The sequence below is a fragment of the Stenella coeruleoalba genome, assembly GCF_951394435.1.
Source record: "Stenella coeruleoalba genome assembly, contig: scaffold_47, whole genome shotgun sequence".
In the NCBI taxonomy this organism is placed as follows: Eukaryota; Metazoa; Chordata; class Mammalia; order Artiodactyla; family Delphinidae; genus Stenella; species Stenella coeruleoalba.
In genome coordinates this window covers 1,229,529-1,247,445 of record NW_027646269.1, presented here as the reverse complement: position 1 = coordinate 1,247,445, position 17,917 = coordinate 1,229,529, and the positions used below count along the sequence as shown (strand labels likewise).

The 17,917-nt window shown below is 43.9% G+C and overlaps 1 long non-coding RNA gene across 43 annotated transcripts in view; it reads right to left on the bottom strand.

The window, feature by feature from the left end:
• LOC307181221 overlaps nt 1-17,917 on the bottom strand; it is a 2,056,127-nt gene that overhangs the window by 1,449,657 nt on the left and 588,553 nt on the right. Inside the window, exon 1 of one of the 43 annotated variants that reach the window (XR_013826140.1) lies at nt 16,855-16,910. The exons of 40 other annotated variants lie outside the window; for them this stretch is intronic. This is a non-coding gene — a long non-coding RNA (uncharacterized lncRNA). Of the gene's footprint in view, nt 1-8,931; nt 9,023-16,854; nt 16,911-17,917 lie in introns of those variants that run through there. 2 more of the 43 variants (XR_013826141.1, XR_013826142.1) reach the window with 2 other exon arrangements.

The following is a 17,917-nucleotide window of genomic DNA, read 5'->3' as shown; positions in this document are numbered from 1 at the left end:
GGTTTAAGGCATTCTTCCTTCAGCTAAAACTTGCATGTGGAACCTAGAGTATGATCAACCATGTGATCGGGAGACGTGTTCAAATATGTCTCAGTTTTCCTCCCCTGGTACTCGGGTGCAACATTCCAGACCCTTTACTAACACTCTCCCGACTTGGAGAGTCAGCGCCTTTAACCTCCTGTTTGGCCCAGTTTGCAATTTCTGCGGAAGATGAACAGGAATAGCGAGAACCAATGAGAGACTAGCTGGAGGTGTCTGGACGGGCAAATTTAACTCTCATTTCCCACCAGGAAGAGGAAATAACCAAAGGCTCAGCGTGCCGTGCCGGAACCAGATTAGGGCCTGAAACCATCCTGCGGTGTTGCGGCCAGCTCAAAAGAAAGCGAGTTGAAGAAAGGAGCTCAGGGTCTCTGTAATTCACAAACCTGCAGAGTTATAAATGACAGCTATCGTCCAAAAATAGACTGAAGTAAGGCTGCCAAGAGGACTTGAAAGCGGGGCAGAATTGCAGGAAACCGATTTCAGGAGGTAGACTGGAATTGCATTGAAAGCATAGGAAAAGAGGCAGAACGTCCACAATGATGCACTTGGCCAAAAAGGGCGTATGCGTTTTTTCCTGAATATATTCAGGAAAAAACGCATACGCCCTTTTTGGCCAACCAAGCAAGCTTGCAAAGAAATCTGCACTACAATGAAGTCTCACTTCCCCCCGGTCAAAAGGGCCATCTGAAAAAAGTGTAAAATCCAGAAAGGCAGGACAGGCCCTGGAGAACTGGGAGCCTTGTTATGTTGATGGGCGGGATGTAAATTGCCAACAGACACTCCGGAGAAGTGTATCGTGTTTCCTGAAACATCTAAAAAACAAAGCAACAGAGCCTAGGGCACTTCCACTTATGGTCCTATAGCTTAGGGAAATTAAAATCAAAAAGACACAGCCACCCCAAAGTTTGGGACGCCTCTGTTTACAAGAACCTCGTTTACCGTACAAGTTCAATATCACAGAAAGTGAAAAATGGATGAAGAACTTGTGGTACTTACGTACAATGCAGTATCACTCAGCAATGAAATCTATGTCATCAGGCCCGTAGCAGCATAATGAGTGGATTCAGGTACGATGATTCTAACTGAAATAAGTCACACAGAAAAATAAACATCATAAGATATCACTAATACATGGAATGTAAACTTGGCTACACAGGAACTGAATTCCAAAACAGCACAGGGTCTCAAATTCAGAAAACCAACTTATGCATGCTTAAGGGGAAAGGTGAGTTGGGGTGCTGCATAAAACCAAAGACTGAAATGAGCACAGATAAAGTTCCTTAAGCCAAATATGGAATAGACAAGAGCTACTCCTTGCTCAACGAAATGGACTCAACACCCCATATTAAACGCCTAAGAATGTAACTGACTAGTAAGTATCTTAAAACCTATGGATTGCTATGTCTCCAAAAGAGAATCAAGCGTGTGTACAGAGGCATAAATGCAGCAGTGATGATTGGAGAGGTTCGGTTAGCAAATGAAGACCCTTTGAAGTCATATTGCATGGTACCCATTCCACGGGTCTCAACTCTGCAGGTTTCAGGTATTATTCCTTCAGCTAAAACATGCATGTGGAACCCAGAGTATGATCAACTGTGTGAACGGGAGACGTGTTCAAATATGTCTCAGTTTTCCTCCCCTGGTACTCGAGTGCAACATTCCAGACGCTTTACTAACACTCTCCCCACCTCGAGAGTCAGCTCCTTTAACCTCCTGTTTGGCACAGTTTGCAATTTCTGCGGAAGATGAACAGGAATAGGGAGAACCAATGGGAGACTAGCTGGAGGTGTCTGGACGGGCAAATTTAACTCTCATTTCCCACCAGGAAGAGGAATTAACCAAAGGCTCAGCGTGCCGTGCCGGAACCAGATTAGGGCCTGAAGCCATCCTGCGGTGTTGCGGCCAGCTCAAAAGAAAGCGTGTTGAAGAAAGGAGCTCAGGGGCACTGTAATTCACAAACCTGCAGAGTTATAAATGACAGCTATCGTCCAAAAATATACTGAAGTAAGGCTGCCAAGAGGACTTGAAAGCGGGGCAGAATTGCAGGAAACCGATTTCAGGAGGTAGACTGGAATTGCATTGAAAGCATAGGAAAAGAGGCAGAACGTCCACAATGATGCACTTGGCCAAAAAGGGCGTATGCGTTTTTTTCCTGAATATATTCAGGAAAAAACCCATACGCCCTATTTTGCCAACCAAGCAAGCTTGCAAAGGAAATCTGCACTACAATGAAGTCTCACTTCCCCCCGGTCAAAAGGGTCATCTGAAAAAAGTGTAAAATCCAGAAAGGCAGGACAGGCCATGGAGAACTGGGAGCCTTGTTATGCTGATGGGCGGGATGTAAATTGCCAACAGACACTCGGGAGAAGTGTATGGTGTTTCCTGAAACATCTAAAAAACAAAGCAACAGAACCTAGGCCACTTCCACTTATGGCCCTATAGCTTAGGGAAATTAAAATCAAAAAGACACAGCCACCCTAAAGTTTGGGACGCCTCTGTTTACAAGAACCTCGTTTACAGTACAAGTTCAACATCGCAGAAAGTGAAAAATGGATAAAGAAGTTGTGGTATTTTCTTACAAAGCAATATCACTCAGCAATGAAATCTATGCCATCAGGCCCTTAGCAGAACAATGAGTGGATTCAGGTATGATGATTCTAACTGAAATAAGTCACACAGAAAAAGAAACATCATAAGATGTCACTAATACACGGAATGTAAACTTGGCTACACAGGAACCGAATTACAGAACAGAACAGGGTCTCAAATTTAGAAAACCAACTTATGCTTGCTTAAGGGGAAAGGTGAGTTGGGGTGCTGCATAAAACCAGAGATTGAAATGAGCACAGATAAAGTTCCTTAAGCCAAATATGGAATAGACAAGAGCTACTCCTTGCTCAACGAAATGGACTCAACACCGCATATTAAATGCCTAAGAATGTACCTGACTAGTAAGTATCTTAAAACCTATGGATTGCTATGTCTCCGAAAGAGAATCAAGCATGTGTACAGGGGCATGAACGCAGCAGTGATAGGATTGGAGAGGTTCGGTGAGCAAATGAAGACCCTTTGAAGTCATATTGCATGGTACCCATTCCAAGGGTTTCAACTACCCAGGTTTAAGGTATTCTTCCTTCAGCTAAAACATGCATGTGGAACCCAGAGTATGATCAACCATGTGATCGGGAGACGTGTTCAAATATGTCTCAGATTTCCTCCCCTGGTACTCGGGTGCAACATTGAAGACGCATTACTAACACTCTCCCCACTTGGAGAGTCAGTCCCTTTAACCTCCTGTTTGGCCCAGTTTGCAATTTCTGCGGAAGATGAACAGGAATAGCGAGAACCAATGAGAGGGTAGCTGGAGGTGTCTGGATGGGCAAATTTAACTCTCATTTCCCACCAGGAAGAGGAATTAACCAAACGCTCAGCGTGCCGTGCCGGAACCAGATTAGGGCCTGAATCCATCCAGCGGTGTTGCAGCCAGCTCACAAGAAAACTAGTTGAAGAAAGGAGCTCAGGGGCACAGTAATTCACAAACCTGAGGAGTTATAAATGACAGCTATCGTCCAAAAATAGACTGAAGTAAGGCTGCCAAGAGGACTTGAAAGCGGGGCAGAATTGCAGGAAACCGATTTCAGGAGGTAGACTGGAATTGCATTGAAAGCATAGGAAAAGAGGCAGAACGTCCACAATGATGCACTTGGCCAAAAAGGGCGTATGCGTTTTTTCCTGAATATATTCAGGAAAAAACGCATACGCCCTTTTTGGCCAACCAAGCAAGCTTGCAAAGGAAATCTGCACTACAATGAAGTCTCACTTCCCCCCGGTCAAAAGGGCCATCTGAAAAAAGTGTAAAATCCAGAAAGGCAGGACAGGCCATGGAGAACTGGGAGCCTTGTTATGCTGATGGGCGGGATGTAAATTGCCAACAGACACTCGGGAGAAGTGTATCGTGTTTCCTGAAACATCTAAAAAACAAAGCAACAGAACCTAGGCCACTTCCACTTATGGTCCTATAGCTTAGGGAAATTAAAATCAAAAAGACACAGCCACCCTAAAGTTTGGGACGCCTCTGTTTACAAGAACCTCGTTTACAGTACAAGTTCAACATCGCAGAAAGTGAAAAATGGATAAAGAAGTTGTGGTATTTTCTTACAAAGCAATATCACTCAGCAATGAAATCTATGTCATCAGGCCCTTAGCAGAACAATGAGTGGATTCAGGTATGATGATTCTAACTGAAATAAGTCACACAGAAAAAGAAACATCATAAGATGTCACTAATACACGGAATGTAAACTTGGCTACACAGGAACCGAATTACAGAACAGAACAGGGTCTCAAATTTAGAAAACCAACTTATGCTTGCTTAAGGGGAAAGGTGAGTTGGGGTGCTGCATAAAACCAGAGATTGAAATGAGCACAGATAAAGTTCCTTAAGCCAAATATGGAATAGACAAGAGCTACTCCTTGCTCAACGAAATGGACTCAACACCGCATATTAAACGCCTAAGAATGTACCTGACTAGTAAGTATCTTAAAACCTATTTATTGCTATGTCTCCGAAAGAGAATCAAGCATGTGTACAGGGGCATGAACGCAGCAGTGATAGGATTGGAGAGGTTCGGTGAGCAAATGAAGACCCTTTGAAGTCATATTGCATGGTACCCATTCCAAGGGTTTCAACTACCCAGGTTTTACGTATATTTCCGTCAGCTAAAATATGCATGTGGAACCCAGAGTATGATCAACCATGTGATCGGGAGACGTGTTCAAATATGTCTCAGTTTTCCTCCCCTGGTACTCGGGTGCAACATTGAAGACGCTTTACTAACACTCTCCCCAATTGGAGAGTCAGTCCCTTTAACCTCCTGTTTGGCCCAGTTTGCAATTTCTGCGGAAGATGAACAGGAATAGCGAGAACCAATGAGAGGCTAGCTGGAGGTGTCTGGACGGGCAAATTTAACTCTCATTTCCCACCAGGAAGAGGAATTAACCAAACGCTCAGCGTGCCGTGACGGAACCAGATTAGGGCCTGAAGCCATCCTGCGGTGTTGCGGCCAGCTCAAAAGAAAGCGAGTTGAAGAAAGGAGCTCAGGGGCACTGTAATTCACAAACCTGCAGAGTTATAAATGACAGCTCTCGTCCAAAAATAGACTGAAGTAAGGCTGCCAAGAGGACTTGAAAGCGGGGCAGAATTGCAGGAAACCGATTTCAGGAGGTAGACTGGAATTGCATTGAAAGCATAGGAAAAGAGGCAGAACGTCCACAATGATGCACTTGGCCAAAAAGGGCGTATGCGTTTTTTCCTGAATATATTCAGGGAAAAACGCATACGCCCTTTTTGGCCAACCAAGCAAGCTTGCAAAGGAAATCTGCACTACAATGAAGTCTCACTTCCCCCTGGTCAAAAGGGCCATCTGAAAAAAGTGTAAAATCCAGAAAGGCAGGACAGGCCATGGAGAACTGGGAGCCTTGTTATGCTGATTGGCGGGATGTAAATTGCCAACAGACACTTGGGAGAAGTGTATGGTGTTTCCTGAAACATCTAAAAAACAAAGCAACAGAGACTAGGGCATTGCCACTTATGGTCCTATAGCTTAGGGAAATTAAAATTAAAAAGGCACAGCCACCCCAAAGTTTGGGATGCCTCTGTTTACAAGAACCTCGTTTACAGTACAAGTTCAATATCACAGAAAGTGAAAAATGGATAAAGAACTTGTGGTACTTACGTACAATGCAGTATCACTCAGCAATGAAATCTATGACATCAGGCCCGTAGCAGCATAATGAGTGGATTCAGGTATGATGATTCTAACTGAAATAAGTCACACAGAAAAAGAAACATCATAAGATATCAGTAATACACGGAATGTAAACTTGGCTACACAGGAACTGCATTCCAAAACAGAACAGTGTCTCAAATTTAGAAAACCAACTTATTCTTGCTTAAGGGTAAAGGTGAGTTGGGGTGCTGCATAAAACCAGAGATTGAAATGAGCACAGATAAAGTTCCTTAAGCCAAATATGGAATAGACAAGAGCTACTCCTTGCTCAACGAAATGGACTCAACACCGCATATTAAACGCCTAAGAATGTACCTGTCTAGTAAGTATCTTAAAACGTATGGATTGCTATGTCTCCGAAAGAGAATCAAGCATGTGTACAGGGGCATAAACGCAGCAGTGATAGGACTGGAGAGGTTCTGGAGCAAATGAAGACCCTTTGAAGTCATATTGCATGGTACCCATTCCACGGGTCTCAACTCTCCAGGTTTAAGGTATTCTTCCTTCAGCTAAAACACGCATGTGGAACCCAGAGTATGATCAACCGTGTGAAAGGGAGACGTGTTCAAATATGTCTCAGTTTTCCTCCCCTGGTACTCGGGTGCAACATTCCAGACGCTTTTCTAACACTCTCCCGACTTGGAGAGTCAGTCCCTTTAACCTCCTGTTTGGCCCAGTTTGCAATTTCTGCGGACGATGAACAGGAATAGCGAGAACCAATGAGAGGCTAGCTGGAGGTTTCTGGACGGGCAAATTTAACTCTCATTTCCCACCAGGAAGAGGAATTAACCAAAGGCTCAGCATGCCGGGCCGGAACCAGATTAGGGCCTGAAGCCATCCTGCGGTGTTGCGGCCAGGTCACAAGAAAGCGAGTTGAAGAAAGGAGCTCAGGGGCACTGTAATTCACAAACCTGCAGAGTTATAAATGACAGCTATCGTCCAAAAATATACTGAAGTAAGGCTGCCAAGAGGACTTGAAAGTGGGGCAGAATTGCAGGAAACCGATTTCAGGAGGTAGACTGGAATTGCATTGAAAGCATAGGAAAAGAGGCAGAACGTCCACAATGATGCACTTGGCCAAAAAGGGCGTATGCGTTTTTTCCTGAATATATTCAGGAAAAAACGCATACGCCCTTTTTGGCCAACCAAGCAAGCTTGCAAAGGAAATCTGCACTACAATGAAGTCTCACTTCCCCCCGGTCAAAAGGGCCATCTGAAAAAAGTGTAAAATCCAGAAAGGCAGGACAGGCCATGGAGAACTGGGAGCCTTGTTATGCTGATGGGCGGGATGTAAATTGCCAACAGACACTCGGGAGAAGTGTATCGTGTTTCCTGAAACATCTAAAAAACAAAGCAACAGAACCTAGGCCACTTCCACTTATGGTCCTATAGCTTAGGGAAATTAAAATCAAAAAGACACAGCCACCCTAAAGTTTGGGACGCCTCTGTTTACAAGAACCTCGTTTACAGTACAAGTTCAACATCGCAGAAAGTGAAAAATGGATAAAGAAGTTGTGGTATTTTCTTACAAAGCAATATCACTCAGCAATGAAATCTATGTCATCAGGCCCTTAGCAGAACAATGAGTAGATTCAGGTATGATGATTCTAACTGAAATAAGTCACACAGAAAAAGAAACATCATAAGATGTCACTAATACACGGAATGTAAACTTGGCTACACAGGAACCGAATTACAGAACAGAACAGGGTCTCAAATTTAGAAAACCAACTTATGCTTGCTTAAGGGGAAAGGTGAGTTGGGGTGCTGCATAAAACCAGAGATTGAAATGAGCACAGATAAAGTTCCTTAAGCCAAATATGGAATAGACAAGAGCTACTCCTTGCTCAACGAAATGGACTCAACACCGCATATTAAACGCCTAAGAATGTACCTGTCTAGTAAGTATCTTAAAACGTATGGATTGCTATGTCTCCGAAAGAGAATCAAGCATGTGTACAGGGGCATGAACGCAGCAGTGATAGGATTGGAGAGGTTTGGTGAGCAAATGAAGACCCTTTGAAGTCATATTGCATGGTACCCATTCCAAGGGTTTCAACTACCCAGGTTTTAGGTATATTTCCTTCAGCTAAAACATGCATGTGGAACCCAGAGTATGATCAACCATGTGATCGGGAGACGTGTTCAAATATGTCTCAGTTTTTGTACCCTGGTACTCGGGTGCAACATTCCAGACGCTTTACTAACACTCTCCCGACTTGGAGAGTCAGCGCCTTTAACCTCCTGTTTGGCCCAGTTTGCAATTTCTGCGGAAGATGAACAGGAATAGCGAGAACCAATGAGAGACTAGCTGGAGGTGTCTGCACGGGCAAATTTAACTCTCATTTCCTACCAGGAAGAGGAAATAACCAAAGGCTCAGCGTGCCGTGCCGGAACCAGATTAGGGCCTGAAGCCATCCTGCGGTGTGCGGCCAGCTCACAAGGAAGCGAGTTGAAGAAAGGAGCTCAGGGGCACTGTAATTCACAAACCTGCAGAGTTATAAATGACAGCTATCGTCCAAAAATAAACTGAAGTAAGCCTGCCAATAGGACTTGAAAGCGGGGCAGAATTGCAGGAAACCGATTTCAGGAGGTAGACTGGAATTGCATTGAAAGCATAGGAAAAGAGGCAGAACGTCCACAGTGATGCACTTGGCCAAAAAGGGCGTATGCGTTTTTTCCTGAATATATTCAGGAAAAAACGCATACGCCCTTTTTGGCCAACCAAGCAAACTTGCAAAGGAAATCTGCACTACAATGAAGTCTCACTTCTCCCCGGTTAAAAGGGCCATCTGAAAAAAGTGTAAAATCCAGAAAGGCAGGACAGGCCATGGAGAACTGGGAGCCTTGTTATGCTGATGGGCGGGATGTAAATTGCCAACAGACACTCTGGAGAAGTGTATGGTGTTTCCTGAAACATCTAAAAAACAAAGCAACAGAGCCTAGGGCACTTCCACTTATGGTCCTATAGATTAGGAAAATTAAAATCAAAAAGACACAGCCACCCCAAAGTTTGGGACACCTCCGTTTACAGGAACCTCATTTACCGTACAAGTTCAATATCACAGAAAGTGAAAAATGGATAAAGAACTTGAGGTACCTACGTACAATGCAGTATCACTCAGCAATGAAATCTATGTCATCAGGCCCTTAGCAGCATAATGAGTGGATTCAGGTACGATGATTCTAACTGAAATAAGTCACACAGAAAAAGAAACATCATAAGATATCACTAATACACGGAATGTAAACTTGGCTACACAGGAACTGCATTCCAAAACAGAACAGGGTGTCAAATTTAGAAAAACAACTTATGCTTGCTTAAGGGGAAAGGTGAGTTGGGCTGCTGCATAAAACCAGAGATTGAAATGAGCACAGATAAAGTTCCTTAAGCCAAATATGGAATAGACAAGAGCTACTCCTTGTTCAACGAAATGGACTCAACACCCCATATTAAACGCCTAAGAATGTACCTGAGTAGTAAGTATCGTAAAACCTATGGATTGCTATGTCTCCAAAAGAGAATCAAGCGTGTGTACAGGGGCATAAACGCAGCAGTGATAGGATTGGAGAGGTTCGGTGAGCAAATGAAGACCCTTTGAAGTCATATTGCATGGTACCCATTCCACGGGTCTCAACTCTCCAGGTTTAAGGTTATCTTCCTTCAGCTAAAACATGCATGTGGAACCTAGAGTATGATCAACCATGTGATTGGGAGACGTGTTCAAATATGTCTCAGTTTTCGTACCCTGGTACTCGGGTGCAACATTCCAGACGCTTACTAACACTCTCCCCACTTGGAGAGTCAGTCCCTTTAACCTCCTGTTTGGCCCAGTTTGCAATTTCTGCGGAAGATGAACAGGAATAGCGAGAATCAATGAGAGACTAGCTGGAGGTGTCTGGATGGGCAAATTTAACTCTCATTTCCCACCAGGAAGAGGAATTAACCAAAGGCTCAGCGTGCCATGCCAGAACCAGATTAGGGCCTGAAGACATCCTGCGGTGTTGCGGCCAGGTCACAAGAAAGCGAGTTGAAGAAAGGAGCTCAGGGGCACTGTAATTCACAAACCTGCAGAGTTATAAATGACAGCTATCGTCCAAAAATATACTGCAGTAAGGCTGCCAAGAGGACTTGAATGCGGGGCAGAATTGCAGGAAACCGATTTCAGGAGGTAGACTGGAATTGCATTGAAAGCATAGGAAAAGAGGCAGAACGTCCACAATGATGCACTTGGCCAAAAAGGGCGTATGCGTTTTTTCCTGAATATATTCAGGAAAAAACGCATACGCCCTTTTTGGCCAACCAAGCAAACTTGCAAAGGAAATCTGCACTACAATGAAGTCTCACTTCCCCCGGGTCAAAAGGGCCATCTGAAAAAAGTGTAAAATCCAGAAAGACAGGACAGGCCATGGAGAACTGGGAGCCTTGTTATGCTGATGGGCGGGATGTAAATTGCCAACAGACACTCGGGAGAAGTGTATGGTGTTTCCTGAAACATCTAAAAAACAAAGCAACAGAGCCTAGGGCACTGCCACTTATGGTCCTATAGCTTAGGGAAATTAAAATCAAAAAGACACAGCCACCCCAAAGTTTGGGACGCCTCCGTTTACAAGAACCTCTTTTACCGTACAAGTTCAATATCACAGAAAGTGAAAAATGGATAAAGAACTTGAGGTACTTACGTACAATGCAGTATCACTCAGCAATGAAATCTATGTCATCAGGCCCGTCGCAGCATAATGAGTGGATTCAGGTACGATGATTCTAACTGAAATAAGTCACACAGAAAAAGAAACATCATAAGATATCACTAATACACGGAATGTAAACTTGGCTACACAGGAACTGCATTCCAAAACAGAACAGGGTCTCAAATTTAGAAAACCAACTTATGCTTGCTTAAGGGTAAAGGTGAGTTGGGGTGCTGCATAAAACCAGAGATTGAAATGAGCACAGATAAAGTTCCTTAAGCCAAATATGGAATAGACAAGAGCTACTCCTTGCTCAACGAAATGGACTCAACACCCCATATTAAACGCCTAAGAATGTACCTGGCTAGTAAGTATCTTAAAACCTATGGATTGCTATGTCTCCGAAAGAGAATCAAGCGTGTGTACAGAGGCATAAACGCAGCAGTGATTGGATTGGAGAGGTTCGGTGAGCAAATGAAGACCCTTTGAAGTCATATTGCATGGTACCCATTACACGGGTCTCAACTCTCCAGGTTTTAGGTATTCTTCCTTCAGCTAAAACATGCATGTGGAACCCAGAGTATGATCAACCATGTGAACGGGAGATGTGTTCAAATATGTCTCAGTTTTCCTCCCCTGGTACTCGGGTGCAACATTCCAGACGCTTTACTAACACTCTCCCGACTTGGAGAGTCAGTGCCTTTAACCTCCTGTTTGGCCCAGTTTGCAATTTCTGCGGAAGATGAACAGGAATAGCGAGAACCAATGAGAGGCTAGCTGGAGGTGTCTGAACGGGCAAATTTAACTCTCATTTCCCACCAGGAAGAGGAATTAACCAAAGGCTCAGCGTGCCGTGCCGGAACCAGATTAGGGCCTGAAGCCATCCTGCGGTGTTGCGGCCAGGTCACAAGAAAGCGAGTTGAAGAAAGGAGCTCAGGGGCACTGTAATTCACAAACCTGCAGAGTTATAAATGACAGCTATCGTCCAAAAATATACTGAAGTAAGGCTGCCAAGAGGACTTGAAAGTGGGGCAGAATTGCAGGAAACCGATTTCAGGAGGTAGACTGGAATTGCATTGAAAGCATAGGAAAAGAGGCAGAACGTCCACAATGATGCACTTGGCCAAAAAGGGCGTATGCGTTTTTTCCTGAATATATTCAGGAATATATATATTTCTGAATATATTCAGGAAAAAACGCATACGCCCTTTTTGGCCAACCAAGCAAGCTTGCAAAGGAAATCTGCACTACAATGAAGTCTCACTTCCCCCCGGTCAAAAGGGCCATCTGAAAATAGTGTAAAATCCAGAAAGGCAGGACAGGCCATGGAGAACTGGGAGCCTTGTTATGCTGATGGGCGGGATGTAAATTGCCAACAACCACTGGGGAGAAGTGTATGGTGTTTCCTGAAACATCTAAAAAACAAAGCAACAGAGCCTAGGGCACTTCCACTTATGGTCCTATAGCTTAGGGAAATTAAAATCAAAAAGACACAGCCACCCCAAAGTTTGGAATGGCTCTGTTTACAAGAACCTCGTTTACAGTACAAGTTCAACATCGCAGAAAGTGAAAAATGGATAAAGAAGTTGTGGTATTCACTTACAAAGCAATATCACTCAGCAATGAAATCTATGTCATCAGGCCCTTAGCAGCACAATGAGTGGATTCAGGTATGATGATTCTAACTGAAATAAGTCACACAGAAAAAGAAACATCATAAGATATCAGTAATACACGGAATGGAAACTTGGCTACACAGGAACTGAATTACAGAACAGAAGAGGGTCTCAAATTTAGAAAACCAACTTATGCTTGCTTAAGGGTAAAGGTGAGTTGGGGTGCTGCATAAAACCAGAGATTGAAATGAGCACAGATAAAGTTCCTTAAGCCAAATATGGAATAGACAAGAGCTACTCCTTGCTCAACGAAATGGACTCAACACCCCATATTAAACGCCTAAGAATGTACCTGACTAGTAAGTATCTTAAAACCTATGGATATCTATGTCTCCGAAAGAGAATCAAGCATGTGTACAGGGGCATAAACGCAGCAGTGATAGGATTGGAGAGGTTCGGTGAGCAAATGAAGACCCTTTGAAGTCATATTGCATGGTACCCATTCCACGGGTTTCAAATACCCACGTTTAAGGTATTCTTCCTTCAGCTAAAACATGCATGTGGAACCTAGAGTATGATCAACCATGTGATCGGGAGACGTGTTCAAATATGTCTCAGTTTTCGTACCCTGGTACTCGGGTGCAATATTCCAGATGCTTTACTAACACTCTCCCGACTTGGAGAGTCAGCGCCTTTAACCTCCTGTTTGGCCCAGTTTGCAATTTCTGCGGAAGATGAACAGGAATAGCGAGAACCAATGAGAGGCTAGCTGGAGGTGTCTGAACGGGCAAATTTAACTCTCATTTCCCACCAGGAAGAGGAAATAACCAAAGGCTCAGCGTGCCGTACCGGAACCAGATTAGGGCCTGAAGCTATCCTGCGGTGTTGCGGCCAGCTCAAAAGAAAGCGAGTTGAAGAAAGGAGCTCAGGGGCACTGTAATTCACAAACCTGCAGAGTTATAAATGACAGCTATCGTCCAAAAATATACTGCAGTAAGGCTGCCAAGAGGACTTGAATGCGGGGCAGAATTGCAGGAAACCGATTTCAGGAGGTAGACTGGAATTGCATTGAAAGCATAGGAAAAGAGGCAGAACGTCCACAATGATGCACTTGGCCAAAAAGGGCGTATGCGTTTTTTCCTGAATATATTCAGGAAAAAACGCATACGCCCTTTTTGGCCAACCAAGCAAGCTTGCAAAGGAAATCTGCACTACAATGAAGTCTCACTTCCCCCCGGTCAAAAGGGCCATCTGAAAAAAGTGTAAAATCCAGAAAGGCAATAGGCCATTGAGAACTGGGAGCCGTGTTATGCTGATGGGCGGGATGTAAATTGCCAACAGACACTTGGGAGAAGTGTATGGTGTTTCCTGAAACATCTAAAAAACAAAGCAACAGAGCCTAGGGCACTTCCACTTATGGTCCTATAGCTTAGGGAAATTAAAATCAAAAAGACACAGCCACCCCAAAGTTTGGAACGGCTCTGTTTACAAGAACCTCGTTTACAGTACAAGTTCAACATCGCAGAAAGTGAAAAATGGATAAAGAAGTTGTGGTATTCACTTACAAAGCAATATCACTCAGCAATGAAATCTATGTCATCAGGCCCTTAGCAGCACAATGAGTGGATTCAGGTATGATGATTCTAACTGAAATAAGTCACACAGAAAAAGAAACATCATAAGATATCAGTAATACACGGAATGTAAACTTGGCTACACAGGAACTGAATTACAGAACAGAACAGGGTCTCAAATTTAGAAAACCAACTTATTCTTGCTTAATGGTAAAGGTGAGTTGGGGTGCTGCATAAAACCAGAGATTGAAATGAGCACAGATAAAGTTCCTTAAGCCAAATATGGAATAGACAAGAGCTACTCCTTGCTCAACGAAATGGACTCAACACCGCATATTAAACGCCTAAGAATGTACCTGACTAGTAAGTATCTTAAAACCTATGGATTGCTATGTCTCCGAAAGAGAATCAAGCATGTGTACAGGGGCATAAACGCAGCAGTGATAGGATTGGAGAGGTTCGGTGAGCAAATGAAGACCCTTTGAAGTCATATTGCATGGTACCCATTCCACGGGTTTCAACTACCCAGGTTTAAGGTATTCTTCCTTCAGCTAAAACATGCATGTGGAACCTAGAGTATGATCAACCATGTGATCGGGAGACGTGTTCAAATATGTCTCAGTTTTTGTACCCTGGTACTCGGGTGCAACATTCCAGACGCTTTACTAACACTCTCCCGACTTGGAGAGTCAGTCCCTTTAACCTCCTGTTTGGCCCAGTTTACAATTTCTGCGGAAGATGAACAGGAATAGCGAGAACCAATGAGAGGCTAGCTGGAGGTGTCTGGACGGGCAAATTTAACTCTCATTTCCCACCAGGAAGAGGAATTAACCAAAGGCTCAGCGTGCCGGGCCGGAACCAGATTAGGGCCTGAAGCCATCCTGCGGTGTTGCGGCCAGCTCAAAAGAAAGCGAGTTGAAGAAAGGAGCTCAGGGGCACTGTAATTCACAAACCTGCAGAGTAATAAATGACAGCTATCGTCCAAAAATAGACTGAAGTAAGTCTGCCACGAGGACTTGAAAGCGGGGCAGAATTGCAGGAAACCGATTTCAGGAGGTAGACTGGAATTGCATTGAAAGCATAGGAAAAGAGGCAGAACGTCCACAATGATGCACTTGGCCAAAAAGTGCGTATGCGTTTTTTCCTGAATATATTCAGGAAAAAACGCATACGCCCTTTTTGGCCAACCAAGCAAGCTTGCAAAGGAAATCTGCACTACAATGAAGTCTCACTTCCCACCGGTCAAAAGGGCCATCTGAAAAAAGTGTAAAATCCAGAAAGGCAGGACAGGCCATGGAGAACTGGGAGCCTTGTTATGCTGATGGGCGGGATGTAAATTGCCAACAGACACTCGGGAGAAGTGTATGGTGTTTCCTGAAACATCTAAAAAACAAAGCAACAGAGCCTAGGGCACTGCCACTTATGGTACTATAGCTTAGGGAAATCAAAATCAAAAAGACACAGCCACCCCAAAGTTTGGGACGCCTCTGTTTACAAGAACCTCGTTTACAGTACAAGTTCAACATCGCAGAAAGTGAAAAATGGATAAAGAAGTTGTGGTATTTACTTACAAAGCAATATCACTCAGCAATGAAATCTATGTCATCAGGCCCTTAGCAGCACAATGAGTGGATTCAGGTATGATGATTCTAACTGAAATAAGTCACACAGAAAAAGAAACATCATAAGATATCAGTAATACACGGAATGTAAACTTGGCTACACAGGAACTGAATTACAGAACAGAACAGGGTCTCAAATTTAGAAAACAACTTATGCTTGCTTAAGGGTAAAGGTGAGTTGGGGTGCTGCATAAAACGAGAGATTGAAATGAGCACAGATAAAGTTCCTTAAGCCAAATATGGAATAGACAAGAGCTACTCCTTTCTCAACGATATGGACTCAACACCGCATATTAAACGCCTAAGAATGTACCTGACTAGTAAGTATCTTAAAACCTATGGATTGCTATGTCTCCGAAAGAGAATCAAGCATGTGTACAGGGGCATAAACACAGCAGTGATAGGATTGGAGAGGTTCGTGAGCAAATGAAGACCCTTTGAAGTCATATTGCATGGTACCCATTCCACGGGTTTCAACTACCCAGGTTTAAGGTATTCTTCCTTCAGCTAAAACATGCATGTGGAACCTAGAGTATGATCAACCATGTGATCGGGAGACGTGTTCAAATATGTCTCAGTTTTCGTACCCTGGTACTCGGGTGCAATATTCCAGATGCTTTACTAACACTCTCCTCACTTGGAGAGTCAGTCCCTTTAACCTCCTGTTTGGTCCAGTTTGCAATTTCTGTGGAAGATGAACAGGAATAGCGAGAACCAATGAGAGACTAGCTGGAGGTGTCTGGATAGGCAAATTTAACTCTCATTTCCCACCAGGAAGAGGAATTAACCAAAGGCTCAGCGTGCCGTGCCAGAACCAGAGTAGGGCCTGAAGACATCCTGTGGTGTTGCGGCCAGCTCAAAAGAAAGCGAGTTGAAGAAAGGAGCTCAGGGGCACTGTAATTCACAAACCTGCAGAGTTATAAATGACAGCTATCGTCCAAAAATATACTGCAGTAAGGCTGCCAAGAGGACTTGAATGCGGGGCAGAATTGCAGGAAACCGATTTCAAGAGGTAGACTGGAATTGCATTGAAAGCATAGGAAAAGAGGCAGAACGTCCACAATGATGCACTTGGCCAAAAAGGGCGTATGCGTTTTTTCCTGAATATATTCAGGAAAAAACGCATACGCCATTTTTGGCCAACCAAGCAAACTTGCAAAGGAAATCTGCTCTACAATGAAGTCTCACTTCTCCCCGGTCAAAAGGGCCATCTGAAATAAGTGTAAAATCCAGAAAGGCAGGACAGGCCATGGAGAACTGGCAGCCTTGTTATGCTGATGGGCGGGATGTAAATTGCCAACAGACACTCGGGAGAAGTGTATGGTGTTTCCTGAAACATCTAAAAAACAAAGCAACAGAGCCTAGGGCACTTCCACTTATGGTCCTATAGCTTAGGGAAATTAAAATCAAAATGACACAGCCACCCCAAAGTTTGGGACGCCTCCGTTTACAAGAACCTCGTTTACCGTACAAGTTCTATATCACAGAAAGTTAAAAATGGATAAAGAACTTGTGGTACTTACGTACAATGCAGTATCACTCAGCAATGAAATCTATGTCATCAGGCCTGTAGCAGCATAATGAGTGGATTCAGGTACGATGATTCTAACTGAAATAAGTCACACAGAAAAAGAAACATCATAAGATATCACTAATACACGGAATGTAAACTTGTCTACACAGGAACTGCATTCCAAAACAGAACAGGGTCTCAAATTTAGAAAACCAACTTATGCTTGCTTAAGGGGAAAGGTGAGTTGGGGTGCTGCATAAAACCAGAGATTGAAATGAGCACAGATAAAGTACCTTAAGCCAAATATGGAATAGACAAGAGCTACTCCTTGCTCAACGAAATGGACTCAAAACCCCATATTAAACGCCTAAGAATGTACCTGGCTAGTAAGTATCTTAAAACCTATGGATTGCTATGTCTCCAAAAGAGAATCAAGCATGTGTACAGGGGCATAAACGCAGCAGTGATAGGATTGGAGAGGTTCGGTGAGCAAATGAAGACCCTTTGAAGTCATATTGCATGGTACCCATTACACGGGTCTCAACTCTCCAGGTTTAAGGTATTCTTCCTTCAGCTAAAACATGCATGTGGAACCCAGAGTATGATCAACCATGTGAACGGGAGACGTGTTCAAATATGTCTCAGTTTTCCTCCCCTGGTACTCGGGTGCAACATTCCAGACGCTTTACTAACACTCTCCCGACTTGGAGAGTCAGTCCCTTTAACCTCCTGTTTGGCCCAGTTTGCAATTTCTGCGGAAGATGAACAGGAATAGCGAGAACCAATGAGAGGTTAGCTGGAGGTGTCTGGATGGGCAAATTTAACTCTCATTTCCCACCAGGAAGAGGAAATAACCAAAGGCTCAGCATGCCGGGCCGGAACCAGATTAGGGCCTGAAGCCATCCTGCGGTGTTGCGGCCAGGTCACAAGAAAGCGAGTTGAAGAAAGGAGCTCAGGGGCACTGTAATTCACAAACCTGCAGAGTTATAAATGACAGCTATCGTCCAAAAATAGACTGAAGTAAGGCTGCCAAGAAGACTTGAAAGCGGGGCAGAATTGCAGGAAACCG